Raw genomic sequence first — 8,411 nt, forward strand, 5'->3', positions numbered from 1 at the left:
GGGATCCATTTTCTAGGCGAACAAAGCCCACAACAAATAGCGTGAGTACTGGTCCAAGTAGTGGGACCATTCCACGTTACACAAAATTGGACTTTCCAATTCTTAAGGGAGGCATGGACCCATTGATTTGGCTCTACAGGTGTGAAATTGTTTTTTCCCATCAGAAAACGGCTAAAATCGACAAGGTAGGGTTGGCCGCCTTCCATATGCTCGATGAAGCGCAACTATGGGGAAACCAGTTGGAAATGGAGAATCCGAACCTAGAATGGGAGGAATTTAAAAAACTATGTACAATTCGATTTGGAGCTCCTGCTCAAAGCAATCCGTTAGGAGACTTAGTCTTCTTGCGCCAAACCGGCACAATGGAGCAATATCAGAAAGATTTTCAAGAGAAATTGGCTAGAGCTAGCTAAATGGTACGGGTAGGCCAACATGTGGGGTTCTTCACTGCAGGCTTAACTAAGTCACTCCGGTTAGAGGTGGAGTTTCTTGCTCCCTCTACTTTAGCCCGAGCCATGAACTTGGCAAGAACACTCGAGGCCAAACAAAAAATTCAAAACCGAAGGCCGACTTGGCAGAATACCAGGTCCCCTACGTGCAACACCTCCACATGGCGTTCAAGTACCTGTAAGTGCCTTCCTCAGCGCCCAAGCCTAGTCCCTCATAACCAACATTCATCAGAAAATTAAACAAGGCAGAGATGGAGGACCGATGATCCAGAGGTTTATGCTATAATTGTGATGAAAAGTATACCTTTGGACACCAATGCCAGAAGCTCTTTTGGTTAGAAGTTGAGGATGAAGAGGAGGTAGCCCCTTCCAGCGTTGAGCCAGTGGAGGAAGAAAAAGAACGTCAAATTTCTCTCCACGCTATTACTGGACTCCAATCCACCAAGACAATACAACTGTGTGCCCTTGTCAACAAGCAACTTCTCCTTAGTCTGGTTGACTCTGGGAGTACCCATAATTTTATTAGCTTCAATACGGCCCAGCAGTTGCAACTGCCAATTCAGACTCTTCCAGTGGCTTCAGTCTCAGTAGCTAATGGTGAAAAATTTCCAAGTTATGGGGTTAGTGAGGCGGTGTCATTTTCCATTGACAGTCATCAGTTTGAGGCAAAATTTCTGATTATTCCAATAGCGGGATTTGATATGGTGCTCAGTATTAAATGGCTGCAAGCTTTGGGTAGCATTTTGTGGGATTTCATCGCCTTGGCGACATCCGAATCGGTCGACAAGCCTTGAGAAACGTGACTGCTTGTGTCGGCACCCTTAGTGGATCAACAAGTTTGCCGGAATCAGCACTTTTTGGGGCATATATTGTCGATTTGGAGGGCGCCACACCTTGGGAATTCGGAAGGTCGAAAAGCATTTCTGAAACAGGGAGGTCGTATGGCGACCAATGAGGAAGGGGTGGACGACAAATCCCCTGCCGTTTGTGTCAACGAGGATTTTGGGGGGTATCCTTCCGATTTCGTACCTTTTGAGTCCCCAATTTCGGATTTTGTCGTAATGGCACTTCACGGGCGAGCAACACTCCGAGCAATCGAGGCTCCAGAATGAAGATGGATTTGAGGATTGGAGTGCCGAGGAATATCGCGGGGCCTGTGAAGTTGGAGAAGCTGGAGAATATTCTCCTTAAACTCGTGGATCGCCGTCCCAATCTTTGTTCAAAACTCTATTCGAAGCTTTGTCTGAAGTCTTCAATGATTGTATGCCCTTCAGCTGGAGAAGAAGAGTTGCCCAAGGGTCGTGTGGAGTATTCCTTCACAGAGTTCAGTCATCATTTAGAGAAGATGAATAGTCGCTGGAGGTCAGCTTTGATACCACGTTGATATGCACCGATTGATCCACCCGACGCTCCTCTCTTGGTTCCTGATTGAAATACGTTGGATGAGATGGGAAGAAGTTCTTCGGCTTGTAGGCAGGTTACAATTGTACCCGTAGGGAGACATGGTGAAGAGGGTGAAGAAGGTGAAGATAACTGAGCTTGTGAAGGAAAGCTCACCCTGGACCTCGTAAGGGAGAATCCGACCTTGGACCTTGGACCTCAGAGAGGAAGAATCCGACCTTGCCTATTTTTAATTGATCAAATAATTTTTTTTCCATTACATTCCAATGACGTCCCTTAAATTGGCCTAACGACCACAAATTTTTGATAATTAAAATTGTGCGGCTTCTATGGTATTTAACATGATATTAAACTAAATGACTACTTAACTGACTCTGTCAAGGTAATTGACTCAGCCACGGTGTCCCAGCCTGACTCGGCTCACTATTTAGTCCATAACGTCTTCACCCCTCCTGGAAAAATAGCTCATCCACAAGCTCGAAGCGGAAGAAGACCCAAGTGTCGAGACACAATTGCCATCAACAAGTTGCTGGCAGTGAGTCGCAGCAAGGCGTATGCTTTGCCTGTCACATCCACTGCAGCAGGATGAACAGCAGGTGTGCCAATTGTAGTAGCCGAAGGACCACGTGACCATTGTTTGACAATCACCATAGCCGTAGGTGGAGCTGCACCACAACGGCACCCGTGTACTGGATGCGGCCGATTGTGGATAGTAGCAATATATCCAGACAACCCAGCAGTGAAAGGGTGATAATAAATGTGCCCAAGAACACAAGCATAGGCACAAATAAATGTTGAACGGTGGAGAATGCTTGGGCAGGTAACTATTGAACGACCAAAGGGGCTGAGAAGTCGTCCAGGAAGAGGAAGCGGCATTGGGCGAAGAAAACGAACAGCCACTTCAAACTCTGTTCGGAAGACGAATGGCCACGACGACTCTGTCCGGAATACGAACAGCCACGACGAGCACTGCACGGAAGAGGAACGGTCACGACGACTGTGCGAGGAATACAAACAGCTACGAATAGCTCCGCTCGGAAGATGAAGGTCTAGGCGACTCTGCTCGGAAGACGAATAGCCCCGACTAGTTCTGCTCGGAAAACGAACGGCAATCTGCTAGAACCAGTGGAACGAGGAGTACTGAGGCTGGAGGATCGAGATTTCCATGAGATAGACGCCGCTTCTCTCTTGGCGACATCCGAATCGGTGGACAAGCCATGAGAAACGTCACTGCTTGTGTCGGCACCCTTAGCGGATCCACAAGTTTTCCGGAATCAGCACTTTCCACAGCATATATTGTCGGTTTGGTGGGCCATGCCTTCGGAATTGGGAAGGTCGAAAAGTTTTTCCGAACAGGGAGGTCTCGGATTTCCGGTGTCTTCCGGTCTGGAGGTCGTATGGCGGCAAGTGAGGAAGTGGTGGTCGACAAATCCCCTGCCGTTTGTGTCGACGAGGATTTTGGGGGGTATCCTTACGATTTCGTACCTTTTCAGTCCCCAATTTCGGATTTTGTCGTCGCGGCATTACATGGGCATGCAGAACTCCAAGCAATCGAGGCTCCAGACTGAAGACGGATTTGAGGATTGGGGCGCCGAGGAATATTGCGGGGCCTGCGAAGTTGGAAAAGCTGGAGAATATTCTCCTTAAACTCGTGGATCGCCGTCCCAATCTCTGTTAGAAACTCTGTTCGAAGCTCTGTCCGATGGTCTTCAATGATCGTATGCCCTTCAGCTAGAGGAGAAGAGTCGTCCAAGGGTCGTGCGGCCTATTCCTTCACCAGAGTTCAGCCATCATTTAGAGAAGATGAATCATGTAGGTTACAGTTGTACCCGTAGGGAGACATGGTGAAGAGGGTGAAGAAGGTGAAGATAATTGAGGTTGTGAAGGAAAGCTGACCCTGGACCTCGTAAGGGAGAATCCGACCTTGGACCTCAGAGAGGGAGAATTAGACCTTGCCTATTTTTAATTGATCAAATATATTTTTTTCTATTACATTCCAATGACGTCCCTTAAATAGAGCTAATAAACACAAAGTTTAGATAATTAAAATTGTGCCCTTTTTATGGTATTTAACATGAAAATAAAATAAATGACTACTTAACTGATTCTGTCAAGTTAATTGACTCAGCCATGGTGTCCTAACTTGACTCAGCTCACTATTTAGTCCATAACGTCTTCACCCTTTACGGAGAAATAGCTCGTCCACGAGTTCGACGCGGAAGAAGACCCGAGTGTCGGGACTCAACTGCCATCAACAAGTTGGTGGCAGTGGATCGCAGCAAGGCGTATGCTTTGCCTGTCACTTCCACCGTTGCAGGATGACCAACACGTGTGCCAATTGAAGTAGTTGAAGGACCACGTGACCATTGCTTGACAGTCACCATAGCCGTAAGTGGAGCTGCACCACAACGCTATCCGTGTACTGATGCGGCCGATTGGGGATAGTTGCAATATATCCAGACAACCCATCAGCGGGGTGATAATAAATGTGCCCAGAACACAAGCATACGCACAAATAAATGTTGAGGACAAGGAACCACGAGCCGGATAGCACAAGAAGCGACATATGGTCTGGAAAATCTGTCCCGTATCTAACGGTGGAGAATACTTGGGCAGGTGAACTGTTGAACGACCAAAGGGGCTGAGAAGTCGTCTAAGAAGAGGAAGCAGCACAGGGCGAAGAAAATGAAAAGCCACTTCAAACTCTGTTCGGAAGACGAACAGCCACGACGACTCTGTGCAGAATACGTAAAGCCACGGCGAGCACTGCTCGGAAGAGGAACGGTCACAACGACTGTGCGAGGAATACAAACAACCATGAATAGCTCCGCTCGGAAGATGAAGGCCCAGGCGACTCTGCTCGGAAGATGAACAACCCCGGCTAGTTCTGCTCGGAAAACGAACGGCAATCTGCTGGAACCAGTGGAACGAGGAGTATTGAGGCTGGACGATCGAGATTTTCGTGAGATAGACGCCGCTTCTCTCTTGGCGACATCCGAATCGGTCGATAAGCCATGAGAAATGTCATTGCTTGTGTCGGCACCCTCAGCGGATCCACAAGTTTTCTAGAATCAGCACTTTCCGCGGCATATATTGTCGGTTTGGAGGGCGCCACGCCTTCGGAATTTCGAAGGTCGAAAAGTTTTTTCGAACAGGGAGGTCTCGAATTTCCGGCGTCTTTTGGTCGGGAGGTCGTATGGCGGCAAGTGTGGAAGGGGTGGACGGAAAATCCCTTGTCGTTTGTGTCGACGATGATTTTGGGGGGTATCCTTCCGATTTCGTACCTTTTCAGTCCCCGATTTTGGATTTTACCGTCGCGGTACTACACGGGCGTGCAACACTCCGAGCAATCGAGGCTCTAGACTGAAGACAGATTTGAGGATTGGGGCGCCAAGGGATATCGCGGGGCCCGTGAAGTTGGAGAAGCTGGAGCATATTCTCCATAAATTCGTGGATCGCCGTCCCAATCTCTGTTCGAAACTATGTTCGAAGCTCTGTCCGAAGGTCTTCAATGATTGTACACCCTTCGGCTGGAGAAGAAGAGTCGTCCAAGGGTAGTGCGCCCTATTCCTTCACCAGAGTTCAGCCATCATTTACAGAAGATGAATCGTTGCCGGTGGTCAGCTCTGATACCACGTTGATATGCCCCAATTAATCCACCCGACGCTCCTCTCTCGGTTTCTGATTGAAATACATTGGATGAGATGGGAAGAAGTTATTCCGCTTGTAGGCAGGATACCAGTTGTACCCGTTGGGAGATATGACGAAGAGGGTGAAGAAGGTAAAGAAAGCTGAGCTTGTGAAAGAAAGCGCACCCTGGACATTGGGAGAATCCGACCCTGGCCCTCTAAGAGGGAGAATCTAACATTGCCTATTTTTAATTGATTAAATAGTTTTTTTTCTATTACATCCTTAAATAGGGCTAATGACCACAAAGTTTAGATAATTAAAATTTTGCCCCTCCTATAGCATTTAACATAAAAATAAACTAAATAACGATTTAACTAACTTCGTCAAGGTCATTGACTCAGCCACGGTGTCCCAGCCTAACTAGGCTCACTATTTAATCCATAACATCTTCACCCCTCTTGGAGAAATAGCTCGTCAGCGAGTTCGAAGTGGCAGAAGACCCGAATGTGGCAATGGATAGCAGCAAGGTGTATGCTTTGCCTGTCACATCCATCGCAACAGGATGAACAGCAGGTGTGCCAATTGAAGTAGCCGGAGGACCACGTGACCATTGCTTGACAATCACCATAGCCGTAGAGCTGCACCATAACGCCACCTGTGTACTGGATGCGGCCGCTTGGGGACAGTAGCAACATATCCAGACAACCCAGCAGCGAAATGGTGATAATAAACGTGCCCAAGAACACAAGCATAGGCACAAATAAATGTTGAGGACATGGAACCACGAGTCGGATAGAAGCGACATATGGCCTGGAAAATCTGTCCCGTATCTAACGGTGGAGAATACTCGGGCAGGTGAACTGTTGAACGACAAAAGGGGCTGAGAAGTCGTCCAGGAAGAGGAAGCGACACTAGGTGAAGAAAACGAATAGCCACTTCAAACTCTGTTCGGAAGACGAACGGCCACGACGACTCTGTGCGGAATACGAACAACCACCACGAGCACTGCTCGGAAGAGGAATGGTCACGACGACTGTGCACGGAATACAAACAGCCACGAGTAGCTCTGCTCGGAAGATGAAGGCCAAGGCGACTCTGCTTGGAAGACGAACAACCCCGACTAGCTCTGCTCGGAAAACGAACGGCAATCTGCTGGAACCGGTGGAGCAAGGAGTACTGAGGCTGGACGATTGAGATTTTCGTGAGATAGACGCCGCCTCTCTCTTGGCGACATCAGAATCGGTCGACAAGCCATGAGACTGCTTGTGTCGGCACCCTTAGTGAATCCACATGTATTCCGGAATCAGCACTTTCCGCGGCATACATTGTCGGTTTGGAGGGCGCCATGCCTTTGGAATTCGGAAGGTCGGGAAGTTTTTTCAAATAGGGAGGTCTCGGATTTCCGGTGTCTTCCAGTCGGGAGGTCGTATGGCGGCCAGTGAGGAAGGGGTGGACGGAAAATCCCCTGCCGTTTGTGTCGACGACGATTTTGGGGAGTATCCTTCCAATTTCGTACCTTTTGAGTCCCCAATTTCGGATTTTTCCGTCGTGGCACTACACAGGCATGTGGCACTCCGAGCAATCGAGGCTCCAGACTGAAGACGGATTTGAGGATTGGGGCGCTGAGGAATATCGCAGGGCCCGTGAAGTTGGAGAAGCTGGAGCATATTCTCCTTAAAACTTGTGGATCACCGTCCCAATCTCTGTTTGAAACTCTGTTCGAAGCTCTTCAATGATTGTACACCCTTCAGCTAGAGAAGAAGAGTCATCCAAGGGTCGTGTGGCGTATTCCTTCACTTGAGTTCAGCCATAATTTAGAGAAGATGAATCATCGCCGGTGGTCAGCTCTGATACCACGTTGATATGCCCTGATTAATCCACCCGACGCACCTCTCTCGGTTCCTGATTGAAATACGTTGGATGAGATGGGAAGAAGTTCTTCAGCTTGTAGGCAAGATACCAGTTGTACCCGTTGGGAGACATGGTGAAGAGGGTGAAGAAGGTGAAGATAACTGAACTTGTGAAGGAAAGCTCACCCTGGACCTCATAAGGGAGAATCCGACCTTGGATCTCAGAGAGGGAGAATCCAACCTTGCCTATTTTTAATTGATCAAATCATTTTTTTTTCCATCAGATTCCAATGACGTCACTTAAAGAGGGCTAATGACCACAAAGTTTAGATAATTAAAATTGTGCCCCTTCTATGGCATTTAACATGAAAATAAACTAAATGGCTACTTAACTGACTCTGTCAAGGCAATTGACTCAGCCACGGTGTCCCAACCTGGCTCGTCTCACTATTTAGTCCATAACATCTTCACCCCTCCTGGAGAAATAGCTTGTCCGCGAGCTCGAAGCGAAAGAAGACCCGAGTGTCGGGACACAACAACCATCAACAAGTTGGTGGTAGTGGGTCGCAGCAAGCTTTGCCTGTTACATCCACCGAAGCAGGATGAACAACAAGTGTGCCAATTGAAGTAGCCGGAGGACCACGTGACCAGTGCTTGATAGTCACGATAGCCGTAAGTGGGGCTGCACCACAATGCCACCCGTGTACTGGATGCGGCCGATTGGGGACAGTAGCAATATATCCGACAACCCAGCAGCGAAAGGGTGATAATAAATGTGCCCAAGAACACAAGCATAGGCACAAATAAATGTTGAGGATAAGGAACCATGAGTCGGATAGCCAAAGAAGCGACATATGGCTTGGAAAATCTGTCCCGTATCTAACGGTGGAGAATACTTGGGCAGGTGAACTGTTGAACGATCAAAGGGGCTGAGAAGTCGTCCAAGAAGAGGAAGCGACACTAGGTGAAGAAAACGAACAGCCACTTCAAACTCTGTTCGGAAGACGAACGACCACGACGACTCTGTGCGGAATACGAATAGCCACGACGAGCATTGCTCAGAAGAGGAACGGTCACAAAT

The sequence above is a fragment of the Aristolochia californica genome, unplaced genomic scaffold (assembly GCF_029961685.1).
Source record: "Aristolochia californica isolate CCGP_79_NKW_82.1479 unplaced genomic scaffold, dmAriCali1.0.hap1 SCAF_9, whole genome shotgun sequence".
In the NCBI taxonomy this organism is placed as follows: Eukaryota; Viridiplantae; Streptophyta; class Magnoliopsida; order Piperales; family Aristolochiaceae; genus Aristolochia; species Aristolochia californica.